This window comes from Sus scrofa, chromosome 9, assembly GCF_054392235.1.
Source record: "Sus scrofa isolate SSC_HxYL_T2T_F1_AM1 chromosome 9, Sscrofa_HxYL_maternal_Yorkshire_Landrace_v2.0, whole genome shotgun sequence".
NCBI lineage: Eukaryota > Metazoa > Chordata > Mammalia > Artiodactyla > Suidae > Sus > Sus scrofa.
In genome coordinates, this window is record NC_139391.1 from 128,285,551 (window position 1) to 128,309,718 (window position 24,168).

Consider the following 24,168-nt stretch of genomic DNA (forward strand, 5'->3'; position numbering starts at 1 on the left):
GGCTGTAGCAGCAGAACCTCCCTACCCACCATCATCCCCTTGAGAACTGTTAACAGGCAAAGGGCCTTTACTGCTTACTCCTGAAGGAGCAGAGCACCAGCCACAGCGAAGAGGTGGTGCCAGGAGCCTTCTACGTGCTTTACCCGCATCCATTCATTCAATTCTCACGAGTCTCAAGTAGCTACTATTATTGTCCCCATTTTATGATGAAGTAACTGTGGTCCAGAGAGGCTAAGTGACATACATATGAGCTCACTAAATCTTATAATGATGACACCTTTTAGCCTCCCAGGGGAAAGCTGAATCTTCTGGAAGGTCACGTGATAAAACTGTGATGGGCCACAGCCACAGCTGCATATGTAAATGTGTCCTCTGGTGGGGACAGAGGCTCTTGGCAAGAAGTCTACAGTTCTTCTACATATATATAATTTATATATATAACCATATATAATATATACATTTATATAGTATATAATTATATAATGTATAATTCATATACAAATTAATACATAATTTATATATACGTTATAATTATAATTTATATAGTATATAGATTTTATAATTATTATTATTAAATATAAATATATTTCTATATAATTTATATAATTTAATATATTTATATACATAATTTTTGGGCCTGTGTGGCGAGGCTACCATTGCCCAGACCAAAAACACGTCCTGAGAAGCAGCACACTTATGTGGCACACCCAAGGGGAAGTGACAGGCTGAGTAAAAGTCCATAAGGCTTGTAGGCAGTGATAACACACCGTCACTTCTGGTAACTGAGCCAATGGTGTGGGCAGTTGCTTCTGGACTACTCTGTTTTCCCGTATAGTTCATTTCCCATAAACTGAAAGTAGAACATGCCAGTGGGTGAGTTAATTTTTACCAGAGGAGCATGGAGCGTCCCTCACAAGGTTTGGATAAAATGTCAGCCTTCTCCCCCAGCTCCTGACCGCCAACTCAGTCCACCAAATGGCTGTGGCCAGATGAGATTTCTCAGGACTAAGCCTGGGGTGGGCAGCAACTTGGGAGCCAAAGGGATGAACTAGAGGAAGTTCAGAAAATCAAGCTAGGACCCAATTTTCAGGTAGGATGTGGACAGTCTGTCCTCCATAGATAAGGCCAAGGTCACCAAACTGGGAGTTGGAGCAGGATTAGGGCACCAGAAAGTCAGAAAAAACAAGGGCTGGGAATTCCCAGGCAATTTCCTTGAATTCAGGCTGGAATCAGTGGCTCACCTTTAAAAACAGGCACATGCATGCTTAGGGTATGGACACAGCAGACTTGAAATTCCAGGGAAGAGAATTTAAAATCTGAGTTCCCCTGTCGTGCAGGGTGCTAAGCATTTGGCAGTCACTGCAGTGGTTCCAGTCACTGCTGTGGTGGAGGTTCAATCCCTGGCCCAGGAAATTCCACATGCCTCAGGTGCAGCCAAAAAAAAAAAAATCTCATCGCTCTTTCAACGTGCATGTTTTTATTATTAATGATAATGTTTTTCTATATGTTCCTCCATGAACATTTCCTATATGTCAGCCATTGTTTTTTCAGCAGAGGCTTATTGACTAAGTAATTTTCAAGGGAATCCTTGAGAAATGCAGTGGAAGCTATGGAATATGCTGAAGTGTCCGCTCACAGAGGTCACCCCACCCCAACACCTTTCTTGTCAGGTCTCACACAGAGAGAGGTAGGACAGAATTGAGAACGCACTCTGGAAAAAGACCAGGTCAGACTTCCAGGTCTACAGTTTACTATCTGTAACGTTGCTTGCTTGCTTGCTTTCTTTCTTTCTTTTTTTTTTTTTTTTTTTGTCTTTTTGCCTTTTCTAGGGCCCCTTCCCGCTGCATGTGGAGGTTCCCAGGCTAGGGTTCTAATCAGAGCTGTAGCTGTCAGCCTACACCAGAGCCACAGCAACGCAGGATCTGAGCCGTGTCTGCAACCTACATCACAGCTCACAGCCACGCTGGATCCCTTACCCACTAAGCAAGGCCAGGGATCGAACCCACAACCTCATGTTCCTAGTCGGATTCGTTAACCACTGCGCCATGACAGGAACTCCTATAATTCTTGCTTTCTGAGCCTCAGCTCCGCCATCTATAAAATGAAGAAGGCAACGCCTACTTTACAGGCTGCTGTCATTAAGCAAGATAATGAATTAGGTCTGCATAAGATACCTGACCTGTGCCTTTCTCCTTGCTCTCCCTTTAAACTTCTAAAGGAAGGCGGACATCAACATGGTGCTAAGACAGAGCAATGAATAGGATGCTGACTTGAGGTTTGATCCAGCCAAGGAGATATTCCACTGGCATGCAGGGGACTCTTGGCCTTCAGTGATCCCTCTAATGGTATTTGACTCAGTCCCTCTCCCAGATCAAATGCTGTTAGTACCAGAATTCTTCAAAACGTTAAAAAAACAAGGAATACCTGAGTAGTATAAGGCTACAAACTTCTTATAGTATTTCACTCAATACTTAGAAACTTTATTGCCCAAAGAAAGAAGTTTAAAAAAAAGGTGATTATAATTATATATTGTGAGTACATATTGGCAAGAATACTTTTGTTTGACAAACATAGCCTGTTTGTTTGTTTGTTTGTTTTATGCTTTTTAGGGCTGCATTCATGACATATGGAAGTTCCCAGGCTAGGGGTTGAATCAGAGCTACAGCTGCCAGCCTACTTCACAGCAATGTGGGATCTGAGCTGCTTCTTCAACCTACACCATAGCTCACAGCAACACTGGATCCTTAACCCACTGAGCAAGGCCAGGGATCAAACCCACATCCTCATGGATACTAGTCGGGTTCATGACCGCTGAGCCATGACGAGAACTTTCAAACGTAGCCTGTTAAGTGTTGGCATCCACTGTCCCGCACTGCAGCTGAGTGGACTTCACATGTTCCTCAAGTCTTGAAAGAGCCACAGAAATCCATGCTGGTCTGTCACTTTCTATCAATAAAGCAGGACCGGTTAGGGCAAGGAGCGTTTTACGGGGACCTCTCTTCTGTTCCCCGTGCTTCCTTGAGGAACATGATGGGAGACCACATAAGACATATTGCAGCTCTGGTGCATCCTCTCCCATCAACAGGAATCAAAAGAACTTAGATCATCAAGATGGTCCTATGCCAGACGCATTCAGGATGAGCAAAAACATTTTCCTGGAAGTCTGAGGGACCCAGGTCTCCAAAAGTATATATAACTGCTGCCTTTGCGTCCTGATGGGAACTGATCATCCCACATCTTAGCTTCCAAAGGCCAATTTCTTGTTCGTTGATGTGAGCAATGACTGACCTTTGGGTCACTGTGTCTGCCTTGTTCTGTTGTGGTCCTTTCCCTCGAGGTACTTCCTTGGGATGGTTGACTAGACTCTCAATTCCATCTTCTGCTACATGAACTAGATTTTCACCCATTTCTGTTTTTAAGATCTCGCTTCTCTTCCCACTCTCTCTCCCCTCTCTTTTCCCTCAGGATTTTTCTCAATGTTTTAACTTTGTATTTCTTCCTTTTTTTTTTTTTTTTTTAAATGCATTTCTACCTTGATGCTGACAGAAGTCATCAGTAGTGAAAGAGCAAAATTATTCAGTATCCTCAAGTAATTGGCACTGGGGTGAACTCAGATGCAAATAAAGATGTTTCAAAGGACTGGCACTTACGGGAAGACAGAACCATGTGAAGTATATAAATCCCTGTGGTGGAAAAAATAAAATCTAAATTTATCAGTCATTGCTAACAATGTTCTAAAAAGGCACAAGAGGAGAGTAGTTTCTCAAAACAGAAGGTAGTGCCTTGCTCCAAGTGACGTTAGATTTAGCAGATGTTTATTGATTATCCACTACATGAAAGATACTATTTCAGGTAGTACTTTTCCATGAAAGTAGTGCATAGCAGGCAAATGACCAGCATGCCATGGTATCGATCGCAAAGAGTTGGTGGCGATGGGAGAGACAGCCATCCATATAGCTTACATTCTACCCCAGCTCTGCCCAATAAAACTTTATTTTTGCTTTTTAGGGCCACACCCAGGGCGTATGGAGGTTCCCGGGCTAGGGGTCTAATCAGAGCTGTAACCACTGGCCTGCACCACAGCCACAGCAACGCAGGATCTGAGCTGTGTCTGTGACCTACGCCAAAGCTCACAGCAATGCCAGATCCTTAACCCACTGAGCAAGGCCAGGGATTGAACCCGCAACCTCATGGTTCCTAGTCAGATTCGTTTACGCTGCACCACGACGGGAACTCCCACATATGTAACATTAAAATTTCTGGCAGTCACTTTGAAAAAGTAAAAGAAACAGGTATAAATTAATTTTAATAACTTTATATAGCTAATATACCCCAAATATGATCATTTCAACATGTAATTAATATTTAAAATTATTGAAATATTTTTCATTCTTTTTGTCATATTACGTCTTTGAAATCTGATGTGTATTTTACACTTACAGCACCTCTCAGTGCAGACACCACATTTTCATTAGGAATACTTGATTTGTAGTTAGATTTCATAAAATTTACAGTTAAGAAACTAGACTAATATACCCAAATTGTTTTGAATGCATTTTAAAGCTTTGCAACAACTGAATCAAATACCAAACATCATATCACTGTCAAGTTTTCACCCACTTTTTTTTTGTCTTTTTACAGCCACCCCTGTGTCATATGGAAGTTCCTAGGCTAGGAGTGGAATTGGAGTTGCAGCTGCCGACCTACACCACAGCCACAGCAACACAGGATCCAAGCTGCATCTGCGGCCTATGTCACAGCTCGTAGCAATACTGGATCCGTAACCTACTGAGTGAGACCAGGTATCCTCACAGAGACAAAGCTGGAGTCTTTTTGCCTTTTTAGGGGCCGCTTCCACAGCATATGGAGGTTTGCGGGCTAGGGGTCTAATCGGAGCTGTAGCTGCCAGCCTACGCCACAGCCACAGGCAATGCGGGATCCTTAATCCACTGAGCAAGGCCAGGGATCAAACCTGCAACCTCATGGTTCCTAGTTGGATTTGTAAACCACTGAGCCATGACGGGAACTCCAAAGTTGGATTCTTAACTTGCTAAACCACAATGGGAATTCCCATTCACTCACATTTTTATTTCTTTATTTTTTTGCCTTTTTAGGGCCTCACTAAAGCATGTGGAAGTTCTGAGGCGAGGGGTCGAATTGGAGCTGTAGCTGCCAGTCTATGCCACAGCCACAGCAATGCCAGATCCGAGTTGCATCTGCAACCTATACCATAGCTCATGGCAATTCCAGATCCTTAACCCACTGAGTGAGGCCAGGGATTGAACCCACATCCTCATGGATACTAGTCAGGTTTGTTAACCATTGGGCTTCAATGGGAACTCACACTCCCCACTCACATTTTTAAAATTTGTTAATCCTTTCTAGAATAATTACTTTGATTTGGAAACAAATGTGATTCAAGTTCAAAACTATGTTTGTCCAAGTTAAGCAAAGTCACTAATTCTTGTATTATTAGCCTCAAATTCAAAGAGATTTTATATGTCACAAAGAAATTCTAATATTAAATATTAACAAATCATTATTCTAATTTTTTCTTGTAGTTTTTACAGCTAACTTATATCTCACTGTGAATCATGACTAAAATGTGTGCATTTTGGTCTATATTAGAGAAATTGTAAGAATCATTATTATGGATTCATGTTATGAAAAAGTTCAATTTCAGCACAATGCCTGAAAATCTAGGTCTTACATGTGTTTTTCTTCTCTTTAGAGCTTCAGATTGAGTTGCTCATATGAGAAGCATGATAATGAGAAATCATAAACAATACACTGCCATGTTTATCTTTGATTATTGAATATTTGGTTTCCAAACACACAGAGGTAATGGCATAGTAGATTTCTATACAACCCTTCTGCTACTCAACAAACAGTCAAAGAACAAAAAAATTAATACATTTATTATCTCCTATTTCTTCCAATATTCCATAAACCAGCAATGATGCATAAGCACTTGCACATATGTACTGAAACAAATTAAGTTTATCCATGAAAAATTTATCTTTTTTCATAGTTTGCGTCTCAAAAATAAGGACAAACTGAAGTGCCCATCATGACTCAATGGAAACGAATCTGACTGGTATTCATGAGGACACAGTTTCGATCCCTGGCCTCCCTGAGCGGGTTAAGGATCCGGCGTTGCCGTGAGCTGTGGTGTAGGTCGCAGATGCGGCTCTGATCCAGCATTGCTGTGGTGTAGGCCAGAAGCTACAGTTCCGATTGGACCCCCTAGCCTGGGAACCTCCATATGCTGTGAGTGTGGCCCTAAAAAAGACAAAATAAATAAATAAAAATAAATAAATTTTTAAAATAAGGACAAATTTATTCGATATATATCACCCAGAGGAAAAAAGTAATTGTTTATCCTTAGCAATTTTCCCAATTTTGAATCAATGGATCTTTGATATTATATTGTAAGAAAGGTCTTATATTTTATAGAAAATTATCTGATCGCTTAACTGTAGATATTTTACTTTTGGTAATGTACGTTTTAATTTTTTTCTTCATAATTTTCTAACAGAATTTCCATAACAAAAATAACTTCTTATACCTACTCTCTCTCCATCTAGAATTGGGTATGTGTGTGTGCATGGGTGGGTGTGTTGGAAGCCAAATTGTTTTACAGCTGACATATGTTACAGGCTCAGACCCTGTTAAAAATCATTGAAAAGAGTTTTTGTTGGTCATTTAATTTTGATTCCAGGCAATTAATTTCATTTATTTTCTTTGGACTATTGATCAAATTTATTACATAATTGCTAAAAAAAAAATCCATGTATTATTTAAAATATTTTTTACCTGACAAATCACTTTTTTTTTTTTTTTTGTCTTTTTGCTATTTTCTTTGGGCCGCTCCCGCGGCATGTGGAGGTTCCCAGGCTAGGGGTCGAATTGGAGCTGTAGCCACTGGCCTACGCCAGAGCCACAGCAACACGGGATCCGAGCCGTGTCTGCAACCTACACCACAGCTCACGGCAACGCCGGATCGTTAACCCACTGAGCAAGGGCAGGGATCGAACCCGCAACCTCATGGTTCCTAGTCGGATTCGTTAACCACTGCACCACGACGGGAACTCCTGACAAATCACTTTTAAAAATTTTGCTCAGTAAATTGCAGTCACTATAAAACTTGCAGAACATCTTATTTCAGCCTGTCTTTTTTCCCCTACTACCCTGGTCATAGTGCTAGCTTCTGCATTTCCATTTGACTCTACAGGAATATTCGGCCTTCATTTTTATTTAAAAATCTGTCTATACTTATTTTTTAATCTGGAAAAATAATTTAATTACATTATAATGAAAATAACATGTATTTCAATTTAGTTACCAATTATAATTTACATAGCTACTAACATAACTTGCACTGCATAAAATATTAAAATAAATGCATTATGTTATACTAGTGCACAAGAAAAAAAATCATTCAAATTGAATAGTGGGTTGACATCAGCTAGATCAATGATGTGTTTACATATATCACTAAAATGACACACGTGCCTGACACACACAGTGTAATACAATAATAATATCTGAGACAATATAGTGTTTAAAGTGAAATATGAGCCTATCAAACAATAAAGCTCTGTTCAATGGAGAAATATTTTACATTGCTATAGCTTTTAATTTCTCTCTCTCTCTCTCTTTTTTTTTTTTTTTTTTTGTCTTTTTGCCTTTTTTCTAGGGCTGCTCCCATGGCATATGGAGGTTCCCAGGCTAGGAGTCTAATCAGAACTGTAGCTGCCAGCCTGCGCCAGAGCCACAGCAACATAGGATCCAAGCCAAGTCTGCGACCCACACCATAACTCTTGGCAACACCGGATCCTCAACCCACTGAGCAAGGCCAGGGATCGAACCCGCAACCTCATGGTTCCTAGTCAGATTCGTTAACCACTGAGCCACGATGGGAACTCTTGCTATAAATTTTAAATTTAAATTAATTAAGTAAACTTAAAAATTCATTTTCTTAGTTGTCCTAGCCATCTTTCAAGTGTTCAACAGACACATGTGATTGGAAAAAAGGCAACTTCTGATTCTCTCCCCTCCTATTCTCTCTCCTACCACTTTTTTCTCTTCACCCTTGCCCAAGGGAGAAGGTATTATTAATCAAGTTGGTTCCAGATCATTAGTTGAAACATATTTCTTGGTGGTTGTCTTTTCCACTTCTTAGTGCCATGTAGTTGGGTGGGTAAATTGAACCTGTTTCCCTAGATCTCTTCTACTTCCTGGTGACAAAATAGCTGCCTACAACCCCAGGCTTACATCCTGTCCTCTTACCAATTCATAGTGGAAAGAACATTCATCTTTTCCAAAAATTAAAAAAAAAAAAACAAAACAAACTTTCTATAATTGACTCTATTTGCCTCTGATGATTTTGGCTTGGGCTATATTCCTGGCAGGAGCAGTGTCAACCTCACTGAAACCACACAAACTCAGAAAAGGAACCAACAACTCCCTATAAAGAGTCAGGGCACTTTTGCCAGAAACAGGGCAAGTGTTTACTGGGAAAGCAAAAATGATCAATCTCTGATACACAGATAATTTGGAAAATAGAAATAATAACCCCTAACTTCCCAATTTGAATATAACTGTTGTTGGTATTTTGGCAAATTTACTTCCATTATTTTTCCTGATTGAGATTATTTTTACATGATTGTGATTGTAATTATGGTTTACTTCAAATTCTTCTCCTGCTTTTTTTCTCTTACCATTCTCTTGTATGCATTTTCCATGCCTATCATTTTTCTAACCATAATTTTATGTCCATGGACACCAAAGTTGCTTCCTTTTCTTTAAAAATTATAAATAGGAGTTCCCTTGTGGTACAGAAGGTTAAGGACCTGGTGTTGTCACTGTAACTTTTTAGATCACTACTGTGGTGCAGGTTCAGCCCCTGGTCCAGGAACTTCCATGTGCCAGGAACTTCCATGTGCCACAGGTGATCCAATAAGTAAATAAATAAGTAAATAAATAGAAATTATAAATAAAGCTGTGATAAACATCGCCATGCATATAGCTTTTTCCACTGCTTGGATTATTTCCTTAGAACAGCTGAATTTTCCAAATGCTAAATTACTGGGTCAAAGAGTATGCATATGGTTAAGCCCTTTCTAAATTTTGCCCATTTTCTAAAAGGGACTGTATTTATTCATAAAGGCTATCACCGATATAAAAGTAGTCATTATATGTAACATGTTGTCAGGTCAAAGGACACCACTAAAGATGATGAAGGTAGCGGTTTCTTTGCGGGTGATGAAAATACTTATGAAGAGGATTTTTTAACCTTTGAAACTGTATCGATTTTGCAGAAATCAGCTGTATTCTGCCCATTCATGCAGATGCATGTTTTCTTTTTGAAAAATTACGTTCATCATATAAGAACACAAATTTATAGGAAGTCAAGAAAGTAATATCAATAATACGGCATGGGATTATCACAGATTTCAACCAACTCTCATTTCACTAATATCTTCCACACAATATAGCTAATTAAGCATCTGGGCAAAAATGCGCCCATAAGAACATACCTTACTATGCTGTTAATGATAGCAACACAATGGAGTCCTGTCTCCTGAGGTTTAGATGCTTTTCTCCACCTGTTTGCTAGACCTCTCAAACCTGAATGTCTCAGGGCATCTCAAACATATTCAAAATGGAAACCATTTTAGGACCTAGCACAACGCCCAGAATGTAGAAAATGATCAGAAATAGCTCTTTGGTGAATGTTGTTGTCCAATAAATCCACTTTACTTTCTATAATTCATTATGCTGAATGGTTTTTCATCTAAGCTAGAAACCCCATTATCCCACCATCAACCTTCTTTGCAGCCTTCTATTGGAGTAATCACCAAATTCTCTCTCTTTTTTTTTTTTTTTTTTTTGTTGTTGTTGTTGTTGTTGCTATTTCTTGGGCCGCTCCCGCGGCATATGGAGGTTCCCAGGCTAGGGGTCCAATCGGAGCTGTAGCCACCGGCCTACACCAGAGCCACAGCAACGCGGGATCCGAGCCACGTCTGCAACCTACACCACAGCTCACGGCAACGCCGGATCGCCAACCCACTGAGCAAGGGCAGGGACCGAACCCGCAACCTCATGGTTCCTAGTCGGATTCGTTAACCACTGCGCCACGATGGGAACTCCACCAAATTCTCTTAATTCCACTTTAAAAAGGCCCACCGTCCCTATTCTCCAAACCATTTCTACTGCCCTAGTTCAATTCGCTCTCATCTCTCACCTGGATTATTAGCACAACTGCCTCCAGTCTTATCCTTTCTCCACTCTCCTAAAATAATGAGCTTTCTAGAATTCAGAGCCTTTCTAGAATTCTAAGCAGTCATGGTCCTCTTCTGCTTAGAATTCCACAATGGTTCCCCCTACACAGGGCAAAATCTGAAACCATCTGCCTGGCATATAAGAGCCTTGGTATCATTTGACCTCTGCCTACATGCCTGACCTCACCTCCCATCTCTGCTCCCACCCCGCCCACGGCAGCATGACTGAACTGATGACAGCCCTCTCAATTTGCACTCATCTTTCCCATGTTCTTCCTGCATATCATTTTGCAGCTGCCTCTCTGGAATACTCTCTCGCTCTACTTTGTGAGTCTGAGAGCCAATTTTGACTTTTTCTTCAAAACTCATCTTAAAAGAAAGTAAGTCCTTTGAAAATATTGAAGAGGAGGTCAGATGAGGACAGGATCAGCTCTGTAGTTCTGGTGCATCGCTTTGCATAAAAGCACTGGCTGGAGCTATCAGCGTGGAAAAATTCTCAGGACAGCACGAAATGAGAGACAAGCCGTCAGCCACATTAGAAGGCAGAAGAAGGGAAAGAAAAAAAAAAAATAGGAAACCAAGAGGAGCGTAGACACATGCAATCTCCCAGAATTCAAGGGAGGGGAGAGGTTTAAGCAGAATGGTATGACGAAAACCGTCAAATGCAGAAGAGAAATAAGAGTAGGGTGATAACCTCAAAGCGGGCACTGGTTTTGATACTGAGGAGGCTTTTGTAATCTTGGAGCAGTTTCAGGGGAAGATGGAGGCAAAATCTGACTGCAGGTGTTTGGCTGAAGAAGAAATGGAGTTGACCACTCTAAACTACGCTTTCAAAGGCTGGGATTAAAGTTGGAAAGAGGGCCATTGGGTGATGGCTTGAGGGGTAGATAGGATAAGAGAAGGATTTTTTTTTTTTTTTGTCTTTTTAGGGCTGCACCCATGGCGTATGGAATTTCCCCAGCTAGGGGTCCAATCGTAGCTGCAGCTGCTGGCCTATCCCACAGTCACGTGGGATCTGAGCCACATCTGTGACCTACACCACAGCTCATGCAAATGGCAGATCCTAAACGCCCTGAGCAAGGTCAGGGATCGAACCCACATCCTCATGGATCCTAGTCAGGTTCGTTAACCACTGAGCCATGAAGGGAACTCTGGTTTTTTTGTTTGTTTGTTTTTAAGAGGGAATATCAGCGAGCAGAGAGGACAGAGCAGGGGAGGAGGCAGTGATGAAAGACACAGATCTGAGACAGAGGAAGATCTCTGAAGACACCAAAAGGGATGTGATCAAGGGCCCAGATGAAGGACGAGGTGTCATGGGGGAGAAGGGACCACCCGAATGTAGGAAAAGAAAAACAGGCTGTTATGTGATCCTCAATCCCCAAAACATTGCACGAGGCCTTGTTAAAGTCTGCAAAATGATCCGAAGATAAAAGAAGATATGAGAGGATTTCTATATACTTCACCATATTACTTCTGGCCAATTTTGACAGTGAGCGGCAAGGATTGAGCGATACATGCGAATATGAAAAATGGCAACTCAAAGTAACTCCCTTGGAAGGGAAAGGGAAAAGGTGGTGTTAGTTTGGAAGGTGAGGGAAAGAAGGGAGGGCGTGATGAAGGTAAACCGAGGAACGCACAGTCTTTGGAACCAGATAAACCTGGAAGCAATGTTGGCTCTACCACTTACTTTGATTTTAAATATGTTTCTTAACCTTCTCTGCTCCTGAGTTTCTTCTTTCAAAATGCTATGAATAATACTTGCCTCCTGGGATTGGAATGAGAATCAGAGGCAGTATATTTGAAAAAAAAAAAAGTAGTACATGTTTTTCACCTTCCGTTCCCTCTTTTCCAGGAAATATCACCTGGAGATATTCATTGACTGTATTTAAGTGATCTTCATCAAGGTGTGTGCCAGGGAAGTTTTTTAAAGAAATATGCCACGTATAGATAAATTAAGATGGTTACCTTAAAAAATATTCAGTAAAAAATGAAGAGCATGAGGAGTTCCTAGTGGCTCATTGGGCTAAGGATCTGGCACTGTCACTGCCATGGCTCAGGTTGCTTCTGTGGCTCAGGTTATTGCTATGGCTATTGTGTGGCCAAAAAAATAAAGATGAATAGCATGAGGCCAGAATGGCAGGAAAGGCAAAACATATATAGCTTTATAGCTTGTGGCTATAAAAGATAGTATAAGAAACAGTAAAGATAATATTGGTAGAGAAGTCTTAAAAGAAAGAAGGAAAGAAGAAGAAAAGAGAAAGGAAGAAAAAGAGAGAAAAAGAAAGAAATTAAGAAAGAAAGAAAGAAAAGAAATATTATTCATAGGGAAAATTGTAAAGTGAAAACAGAAGAGAGAATCACTTTTCTAGTATGAGTCAGTATTTGCTTTTATACCATTTCATCACAATAAAGTAGAATCATTGATTCAGCTCTGTGTAATCAAAAGAGCACGGATTTGGGAGCCAGACAGCCATGGCTTTGAGAATTGACTTTGTCTCACACTAGCTGGATGATCTCAGACAAGTGACAAATTCCTTGAGTCACCGTGTGTTAGTTTCCTAGGCCTGCCCTAATGAAGTGCCAAAAACTGGATGGCTTGAAACAACAGAAATTTATTGTCTTATAATTCTGGAGGCCAGAAGTCCAAAACTAAAGTGTCAGCGGGGTGATGCTCTTTTGAAGCCTAAGGGAGGATCTCTTCCTTGCCTTCTTCTAACTTCTGCTAATCCAGGTGGATCTTGACTAGCAGATGCATCATTCCAATCCTCTGTCTTCATAAGGCATCCTCCCTGTGTGTCTCCATCTTCATGTGGCTGTCTGCTTACAGCAACCAAGTCATATTGGATTAGGAACCCACGCCATTCCAGTAGAACCTCCTCTTAAATAACTATAGCTGCACTGACCCTACTTTCAAATACAAGGTCACATTCCAAGGTGCTGAGGGTTAAGACTTCGACATAGATTTTTTGGGGAGACATAATTCAGCCAATAATACTCAATATCTTCAATCCTTAGGTGAGACTAAAAGTACATTCTTTGCAATGTTGTTATGAGAATCTTGTGTAAACTTCCGGAAAAATACCGAGCATGATATACAACACACAGTAAATGAGAAAAATGAAGAGGAATCAAAATCAGTCTTCAAAACTGTCTTTTGGTGTCATGATCTGAATCTGATTCCCTCTGAGTTATGCGCCAAGAAGTATTGGTGGAGAGTTCTTAGTAGGTTCTGTGGCTCTTTAATACGGCATTCATGGGTGACCTGGGTTCAACGTTTACTGACCACTTACTGTATGTTCGGCATTGTACCAGATACAGAGGGATACCTGGGGAGGAGACCTGAGGCCACTTCTGTGGTTTTCTGGGTGGTTTATATTCCATCTCCCATCCCAGGTAGCCCTCCAATCTAGAAGGCATGGTCTAGAAAGGGGTCAGCAAACCATGACCCGCGAGCCAAACCCAGGCCACTGACTGTGTTTGTAAATAAAGTTTTATTGCAAGATAGCCGTGTCCATTTGTTTATATTTGTCTGTGGTTATGTCTGTGTTTCCATGGCAGAGTTGGGGAGTTGTGACGGAGGTAGGCCCACAAAGCCTAAATGATTTACTATCTGGGTTTTCATAGACATGTTACCTTTCTGATAATGCAGACTTTGACTTATATTCTCTTTCTTTTTTTCCATCGTAGGAGACTTAGACCCTTCGCAGTCCACAAGCTTATCAATTCTCAGAGCTTCAAGTTCAGGTAGAGCTTGGGTCCTGATCTCTCTGATAACTTCGACTTGTCTATACCCTGGGGTTAGTCATTCATAATAATGCATCAGTAGTAGTTCACCACCTGTCACAAATGTACCACACCAATGTAAGAAGATAATAACCAGGCAGGTATATTTCTCACCATCCACTCTTAAACTTGGTACTCTGCCTACCTCCATTCTTTTTATGGATCCTATTGAATAATTTGTTATTTCTTTTACATTTGAAAAGATACAATACAGAAAAAATTCATTCTTCAGCAAACACTTGTTGAATACCATTTACTAATTACATAAGTTTTACTATAATAATACTAAAGTACTGGAACATAGTGCTTTAATACATTTCTGATGAGATCTGAAAGTTAGATTCATTTGTAATAGATGGTATTTTGGCTCAAAATATCCATTGCCTCTTCCATAGGGCCCCAGCCTATGGGAGGAAGACATACCTGTGCTCAGAGCAGGCTTGGTCATGCGACTTGCTTTGATCATTTGATCATTGGAATAGGACTGGAGCAGACCCACTTTTTTTTTTTTCCTTTTTAGGGCTGCACCCACAGCATACGGAGGTTCTCAGGCTAGTGGTCAAATTGGAGCTGCAGGCTGCCCGCCTACGCCACAGCCATAGCAACGCGGGATCTGAGCTGCTTCTGCGACCTACACCGCAGTTCACAGCAACATCAGATCCTTAACCCACTGAGCGAGGCTAGGGATCGAACCCACACCCTCATGGTTCCTAGTCAGATTCGTTTCCGCTGTGCCACGATGGGAATGCCTGTCCTATTTCTGAAAGAGCTTTAAGAGTCATTCTCTGGTCGGTCACCACCCCCTCTTTTTCATTCCGACATGAAACTGCCATGTTTTAGATAGGGCTGCATTTTCATCCTTGGTTCTGACATGACAAAGACATGAAACTGAGTCAAATCTGACCCCAGTATAGACATGAGAAATAAACCTTTGTTGTGAGCCATTAAGGTTTTGAGATCTTTATTGCCACGTAGCCTAGACTGAAGGAAAAATCACTGACTATATTTTCTTCGCATTTTTCAGATCAAATAACATTTAAGAGTTCTTTTTCTAACTTTCATATTATGGATGACAATTTGCAACTTAAAGATAATCAAAATAAGGCCTAGAAATAAATGTCACTTGTGAATTAAATAGAAGTATCCAAACTTCTAGCTGGCAACTTAGAGTATTACGCATAGTGTCTAATTATATAAATCCTATTTGACTTATACTGCTGCATACTCTCTATTTTAACATTTTACTGTGCTTACTTTATTCGCATATCTAAGCATGTATCCATCTAACAACCCGCCATATTTTCTGAGGTATTTTACGTAAGTTTCAGGTGTTAGTTACACTTCACTCCTGCACATTTCAGCATGTATATCATTACCTGGATTTCAATATTGGCTTATGATTTTTTTCTTTTGAGGCAAAATTTATATATAACGTACAAATCTTCTGTATATCACTCAATGCGTTTTGCTAAACAGAGGCCCCTATGCGACGCAAATCTCTATCAAAACATAGAACACGACCACCAGCCAACAAAATTTTCACTGTTTATTTTAGCCCATATATTTACTCTGTGTATGTGCTTCTGAATGTTGCATATATTTTTATTCTAAGCTTTAGATATACAGAGATTTAAATGCATTTCTAGAATTCACAGTTCATGTCTCCAGAGCTTATGAATGATCCACTTGGACAGGAATTTGTTCCTAAAAATAATTTTTTTAACATCTGAAAATTTATAGATTTTTTCTGGATAATTTTCTTTCTCTGCTTTTGCTTTTCGAATAATAATTTTGTTTCTATAATAGCCACCCAACAGAAGATGTGTCTCTACCACATCAAGCAGTAGCATCATTTCCACTAATTGAAACTTTGGCAGTCTCATGTTCTACAGGAGTCACTGGAGGTGCTGGGATGTATTTTTCTGTTGCTAATCATGATGCAATTATGTTGGCTTCGACTGGTTAGGGCTGAGGCTGGTTACTAAAAGTAGGAAAATGGCAAAAAAAAAAAAAAGAGAGAGAATAAAAGGTTTATACTAAATGTTTGTGGCTGTATACATGTAACAGACTGGAGGAATAAATTATATCTTGAGTAGAGAAGATGGGCTAGCATGGAAAAACAAGGAGAAATATGGGCTGGTTTTTACGCCACTTGGAATGTGGTCTTCATTTTCTTCTTCTGCTTCCCTGATCCCATCCCTTTTTTGGCCTCTAAGATAACATGTACCCATATCACAAAAAATAAACATTGTAGCAGAGCAGTCTGTTTATATATTATTATACAATGTGCATGTAAAATGCTCATACCTAAAATCTACAGACTGAGGTGTTGAGTCCTATGTTATTCATACAGAGAGAGGTAGCTTTTACTGGAAGTTAGTTTAATCAATGGCTTCTATTGATTAACTTCACTCTTCAGTACCGTTCTAGTCATCTTTCTCAAGATATTTGTCTTTCAGGATTTAGGCACCAAGATTTAATGCAATTAAGTCAGATGTTGCAGAAATTATTATAAATTAACGGGAACTAATATGCACCCTGTTTCCAGGAAATCTACAGTAGAATCCAATTTGGGAAGAACAGAATTGCTGGACAACGAATAAATCCTGCTGAGCACAGCGTAAAGGAATTCATGGCTGAACTGAGGTGTCCAACTACACTTAATCTTGAAAATCTTTTCATAATGATCTTTCTTGGCTATAATTTAAAAGGCCAGAAATAGAAGAACGAGGAAAAAGAGAACAGACACCATGGACAATCTATAAAATCATCTATGATCTTTCTATATTTCTTCTGAAGATTCTTTTTATCCCAGCTCATTGTCTGCTCCTCTCCAGGTACCTTCCTAGCTTCCTCTTGAGATACTCCTTGGACTCCCTGTTTGTGAAACTTTCTCAGACACAAATTAGTAGAGAGGTTATTATAAGCTTGGAGGCAGAGTCAAAAATCCCTTGAATGAAGTAATCTATCAGCAAATCATTCTCCCAGCCCCTACTTATCCCAGACCCATCACTGAAAAATTACTGTATTTCCTCTATTTATTGAAGTACATAAATGTGTTAATTTTATAATTAGGAATAACTTAGAGACATGATTATTCTCTTTAGGTATCTTAAGAGCTATCATTTCTAAGATGAACTTCTCTTTATATCTCCTTAAGGTGAAATTAAGTTTTATAAGTAGACTTATCTATAGGCCAGTTTGGGGCTACTCTAGGGAAAGCCTTTCCAATAACTAGTCAGATAGTAGGATGGAATACCTAATGACTAGGAGAGATTTCTATTATTGAAGTCACTTGAAGGTCACGGAAGAGGCTAGGTGACCACCTGAATGAGTTTCCTGAATATAGTGGTCCTTTATCAAAATTTTGTCTTGGAGATACTTAAACCCAAGGACTTTACATCAGATTTTCATTGATCTAACCATTTGTCTACTTATCTATCATATCATATTGGATGTCACAGTCAAGGGTTTGCAGTCGATAGGTATATTTCTTACTGTCAGTAAGCTTGCTCTGGGTTTATGAGATCCAGTAAAGATACACCTACATCAAACTGTTTGTCTTTATGTTATTCATCAGTCGACCACCTCTCAAATCCATATCCTTGGCACTTGTCTGAACATGTGAGACAGGAGCTTCAAAATGCTCTATCAGAGAAGGGTATACTTTTGGGAATTACAGAGACCAGCATATTACTAAGAAGTAAACCCATGTATGTGATTGCAAAATTCTACAGGTAGTCTTCAAGAAGTTTCATGTTCATATTCTGTGCTTAATTCGGCTTCATATTTTCTCTTTAGCAGGGTTTGTATAAGGACATTGTTATTCTGGCTGACAGTTTCATACCCCTGCTTTTCCAGTAAGAAATGACCTCAAAAATGGCATGGCCCAAGGTCTGTGCTAAGAAAATTAAGCTTCTTTAGAATTTGACTCCCAGAAAAGTTGTACTGTATTTTTATATATTACAAATATGCACTATATTTGTAATTCATGCTGCTTTGAAGCTGAATCTGTGGTTATTCCACTGAGTCCATATTAAAGCAATTCCCTGGTTGTATATTATACTCATGAGATTTGGTGATTGATTATTAAACTTAGAGTTAATTATGTTTATTGCACCAATCCTTGCTGAAGGAAACTTGGGAATTGTCTTTCTCATCCTTAATTATTAAATCATAACATGCAATTCTGAGGACATGGGAATTATTTTCCTTTGCTCAAAAGCCTGACCCACCAATTTTACTAAACAAAAATGTCTCTTGATACTGGATAAAACATTTTAATTTTGCTATTAAAATATAAAAGGATATTCTACTCAATAGCAGATCAGCTTTTCTCCTTAATTGCTGCTTCCTCCTTTTACATTTTTAAGGGCAGAAAGGTTTTATTTTTTTCCTTGCTGAAAACATATGTTTCTCTTTAAAGAACGAAATTGTCTTACAAGGTTATAAATGTCCTATTAGTGTGCTAGGGCTTCTATAAGAAAACACCACAAATTGAGTGGCTTAACAACAGAATTATTGTCTCACAGTTCTGGAGGCTAGAAGTCTGAGATCAAGGTATCTGCAAGTTTAGTCCTTCTGAGGGATATGAAGGAGAATCCCTCTCCTTAGCTTGTCAAGGGCCCTCTCCTCGTGATATGTGTCTGACTCTATGTCCATTTCTCCCCTTTTTATAGAGACATTTGCCTAAATAAATAAATATCTCTCTTTAGTTTGTCAATGGCCCTCTCCTCCTGATAGCATCTGACTCTATGTCCAATTCTCCCCTTTTTATAGAGACACCAGTCACACTGGATTAGGACCCACCCCAATGACCTCATTTGAACTTTAATTCTGTAAAGACCTTATCTCAAAGTAAAGTAACATTCTGAGGTGCTAGGGGTTGGGGCTTCATCATGAGCACTTTGCAGGGGGCAGGGGGTGCATAATACAACCCAGAACCAAGTGTCATCATGGAAAATGTCTTACAATGTAAGTTACTTGTCCAGCAACATTTGTTATTTCTTAAAAGGAGCTTGAATTATCTTTGCAAACAATGTTACCTCTTTACTTTTTTCCTATATATTTTAAACAGAAAAGATAACATGATCTCAATATATGTCAAGTAAAAGTGGTCAAAACCAGGGAAAAACAGACAAATCCATAATCATAGTGGGAGCTTTTTGTACATATCTACTTTAGTAATTATAGAGCAAGCAGACAAAAATTTAAGGATACAACACCATGAAAGAATAATCAAGAAACTTGACCTAATGGACACATATAGAATATTCCACCCAAGTATTTCAGAACATACTTTCTTTTCAAGCACATATAAAACATCTGTAGAGGAGTTCCCATCATGGCTCAGGGGAAATGAATCTGACTAGTGTCCACGAGGGTGCAGGTTCAATCCCTGGCCTCATTCAGTTGGTTAAGGATTCAGCATTGCTCTGAGCTGTGTTGTATGTCACACACTTGGCTCGGATCTGGCATTTCTAAAGCTGTGGTATAGGCCAGCAGCTGAAGCTCCAATTTTTTTTTTTTTTTTTTGTCTTTTTTGTTGTTGTTGCTATTTCTTGGGCCGCTCCCGCGGCATATGGAGGTTCCCAGGCTAGGGGATGAATCGGAGCTGTAGCCACCGGCCTACACCAGAGCCACAGCAAAGCGGGATCCGAGCCGCGTCTGCAACCTACACCATAGCTCACGGCAACGCCGGATCGTTAACCCACTGAGCAAGGGCAGGGACCGAACCCGCAACCTCATGGTTCCTAGTCAGATTCGTTAACCACTGTGCCACAACGGGAACTCCTGAAGCTCCAGTTTGACCCCTAGCCTGGGAACCTCCATATGCCACAGGTGGGGCCCTAAAAAGACCAAAAAAAAAAAAAAATCTATAGAAATTAAATATAAACTGCATCATTTTTTAAACTTATAAATTGAATATAAGACTGAGGCAAGTCTTATCAAAATTCAAATTAATGAAATTGATTAATTTGATCCTACTATAGGTAAGATAGAAATGGATAACAAAGGATAACCAGAAAACTCTCATATATTTGGAAATTTAGGACATATTTTAATAACCCATGATCAAGGAAGAAATCATAACAAAATCAGAAAATATTTTGAATTGAACAATATGACAATATTACAAATCAAATTTTGTATAATTTAGCTAAAGAAATCCTTAAAAGGAAATTTGTGGCCTTCAAATCATATACTAGAAAAGAAGAAAGACTGTAAATTAATTGAGCAAGCATTCTGTCAATCTAGGAAAGTTATAAAAGGACTAAAAAAATAAGTATGTGAAAAGAAGAAATGAAATAGCAAAGAGCAGAAAGGAGACAGAAAATACATATACAGCAGAGAATCAACAAAACGAAACAAAAAATTTTAAGGACTAACAAAATCAACAAGCCTCTGGTGAGACTTTTCAAGAAAAATAAAAAGACGAAACAAATATCCAATAAAAGTAATGAAAAAAGAGACTACCCTCCAGATCCTGCACACATTAAACATTTGGTAGGAAGGAAACCTAAGAACTCTTTCAGACAGAAATTCTTAATGTCTTATCCTCTCCATCCTCAGCTTTGAGAGACCGTCAAAATCACCGCATAAAATAAATGGACTATTGGATAGGCCTTGCATACATTTATCCTACAGGCGCAATAATACGGGAGCCAGCTCCTTATTATTAATGCAAATGAAGGCTATTGGAAATTCCTACAATTAAATTTCGGGAGTAATCATCAAGTCGCCTTTAAATCAATAGTGTTAGGAGTTCCCTGGTGGCCTCATGGGTAAGGATCCAGCATTGTCACTACTGTGGCTTGAATCACTGCTGTGGTAAGGGTTTGATCGCTGGCCCAGGAACTTTCACACGCCGTAGGCATATTCTGCCTAAATAAATAGTGTCAGTTCTTTTTTCTCACTAAAATGTAATTAATTCTCCCAACACACAGTAAAATAGACCAATTTTAAGTTTCACTCTCTCTCTTTCCACTGGAGGTAGCGTCAGTACAAGGTGCAAACAAAAATGCTGTTAGGAAGCCAAAGGTTAGACAAATCTAAATTAATTTGCCCCTGAATCATTAAAGTCCTTTTATTATATGAGCATAACTTGAAATATTGAACTAAGGGAGCCATTTGCAAGAGGCTGGTAATTTTACATAGAAATTGTAATGAACTATATAACATGTAACTCAGCAATATACAACTTTTGTGTTATTAAACAAATTCTTAACCTCCGAGAGAATTTCCAGTTTAATTACATAAATCAAGATAAGAGTCAATGTTTTATCACTGCAGAATATTTGGGCTCCACAAGGCATCACTTGTGACCCTACATGCTCCTTATTAGTCTGACATTTCCATAAAATTAGGAACACACCTATTAGGCAAATAAGAAACACTATCTTCTGTTGATAAGTATTTTTTTCTGAAACTCTGATACAAAGTTGTCCATAAGCTGAGACACATGGAGAGTTGTAGAAACAGGCCTGACTTGACAGGTGCTTCCTCTGTGGAAATTGTAATTCATCAGAGAAATGAAAAACTTCAGGTTTGTTCTGCTTTTTTGGACAACGCAAAAGGTACAGAAAAGTTCAGAGGATAATAGAGCAAACACTCAAATATCTGCTACCCAGAACTAACCAAAATTAACACTTAGGAATATTTTCTTCAGATCTCTTGATGTCTATTCGGGGAGGAAGGGGCAAAGAAAGAGAATTTTACAGAAGTTTAAGCTCCATATAATCTCTTTTCTGGTGCTCATCTCCTCCATCCCCCACCCCTCAAAGCAAGGAGCAGGAACTTGTCTAGGCAGTGCTTTTGTGTTTAGGACAGATGTAAATATCCATAAATAATACAGCATTTAGGAGTGTGTCTTTATTGTTCTGCAACTTCCTTTTCTCACTGGACATTTTCTAAACCAATCAGTGTAGATACAGCTCTATTTCATTCATTTTAACCGTTATTTAGTATCCCATCACATGAATAAAACACAATTTATCTTTGCTCTTACTGATGAACATACAAGATATTTCTAAATTTTTGCTATTGAAAATCATGTTGTGGTTAATGTTATTATATATGTATAGCTCCTCATGCAGGTTTGAATTTCTTTCTTTCTTTTTTTTTTTTTTTGCTTTCTTTTTTGGCCACCCTGCAGCTTATGAAGTTCCCAGGCCAGGAATCAGATCTCAGCCGCCACTGTGACCTGCCACTGCAACTGGGGCAACTCCGGATGCTTTAACCCACTGTGCAGGCTTGGGGATTCAACCTGTGTCCCAGTGCTCCAGACATACCCCAGATGCCATTAAGCCACAGGGGGAACTCCACGCTTGAATTTCTTTCTTTCTTTCTTTCTTTTTTTTGTGTGTGTATTTTTTTTTTAGGGCCATTCCCGTGGCATATGGAGGTTTCCAGGCTAGAGGTCCAACTGGAGCTGTAGCTGCTGGCCTACGCCACAGCCAAAGCCATGCCAGATCTGAGATGTGCCTTCAACCTACACCACAGCTCACGGCAGTGCTGGATCCTTAACCCACTGAGCGAGGCCAGGGATCGAACCCACAACCTCAAGGTTCTTAGCTGGATTTGTTCCCGCTGCGCCATGATGGGAACTCTCATGCTTGAATTTCTTAAGGGCAGTGGTCTCCTGCTTTGTTCATCAGGTTACCCTTTTAAGAAAACATTTAACTGCCTATCCCCAATATTTCTATTTATTTACAAATTATACAAATGCCCTTTCACACTGATATACAATATCCACTTTTTTTCTTAAAAGATCAAATAAATAAATTCAAAGTTCTATTATTTTCTTCCCACATCCCATTTGAATTGCTGGGGTGCAGAATATAAACGTGTTCATCTTAACTTATATTACTGCCATATTATTACCATATTATATTATTATGTATCAATATAATACATTATTATGATGATATTACTCTGCAAAGACCTGTGCTAATTTGTCTCCATTCTAGCAGAGTAAAATTGCCATTTTCTAACAACCCTTCTACTGCTTGATATGAATGTTTTAAACATTTGATTTGAAAAAAATTTCAACAAGCAGAAAAGGTGCTAATGTCACAATGGCCTCCTAGATAAGCTTCACTAGATCCACCATTAATACTTCACTGCAATGAATTCTTTCTCTAGTCTTTCTTCTTTCCTTCCTCCCCCCACTTCCCTTCATATGCATTTATCTTTTATTTCCATAGTTTTTCCTGAGCCATTTGAAAATAAGCTGCAGAACGTTTGACCTGTTTGTCCCAAGTACTCCCACGTGAGGCTCCCATGAACAGAGACATTCTCTTCCATAACCATGGTACGTGGCCAAATTCAAGAAGCTCAACATTGATAAAGAACTATAACATTTCACCAATTCTCCCACTTAAGTCCTTTTTTGTGGGTTTTTTTTTTTTTTTTTGGTCTTTTTGCTATTTCTTGGGCTGCTCCCGCAGCATATGGTGGTTCCCAGGCTAGGGGTCGAATTGGAACTGTAGCCACCGGCCTACACCACAGCCACAGCAATGCCAGATCCAAGCCATGTCTGCAACCTACACCACAGCTCATGGCAATGCCGGATCCTCAACCCACTGAGCAAGGCCAGGGATCGAACCCACAACCTCATGGTTCCTAGTCGGATTCGTTAACCACTGAGCCACGACGGGAACTCCCCTTTTTTGTGTTTTATTTTTTTTTTTTCTGACCCAGCACAACATTGCCTTTCGCTGCCATTTCTCTTTAGTCGCCTTTAATCTAGAGCCGTTCCTTAAATGTTTTCTTTTTCATGACATTGACCTATTTGAAGAGTACAGGCCAGTTATTTTGTGTCCTGTTCCTAAATTTGCATTTGTTTGATGATTTACACAGGAGTAAACTGGGTTACGTATTTTGGGCAGCAACACTAGATAAGTGATGTGGTGTTCTTCTCAGCGAATTGCATCAGGAGGTTGTCAGATTTTCCTTTTTTGAAAGTTTTATTGAAGTATACAGTTCATTTACAAGGCTGTGAAAATTTCTGCGGTACAACAAATGGACTCAGTGTATATGATATACACATATCCACTCTCTCTGATTCTTTTCCCACATAGATGATCACGGAATCCTG

At 39.5% G+C, this 24,168-nt stretch overlaps 1 long non-coding RNA gene across 3 annotated transcripts; it reads left to right on the forward strand.

The window, feature by feature from the left end:
- The first annotated feature begins 768 nt into the window (after positions 1–768).
- Positions 769–17,623, forward strand: LOC100512122 (uncharacterized). Of its 3 annotated transcripts, none has more exons than XR_014816405.1 (5): positions 769–917; positions 6,032–6,270; positions 12,139–12,190; positions 13,974–14,030; positions 16,618–17,623. It is a non-coding gene; the product is annotated as an uncharacterized LOC100512122 (long non-coding RNA). The 3 variants fall into 3 exon arrangements; XR_014816404.1 differs by lacking the exon at positions 769–917 and adding an exon at positions 952–1,090; XR_014816406.1 differs by lacking the exon at positions 6,032–6,270 and having other exon boundaries at positions 888–1,090.
- The last annotated feature ends 6,545 nt before the right edge of the window (positions 17,624–24,168 follow it).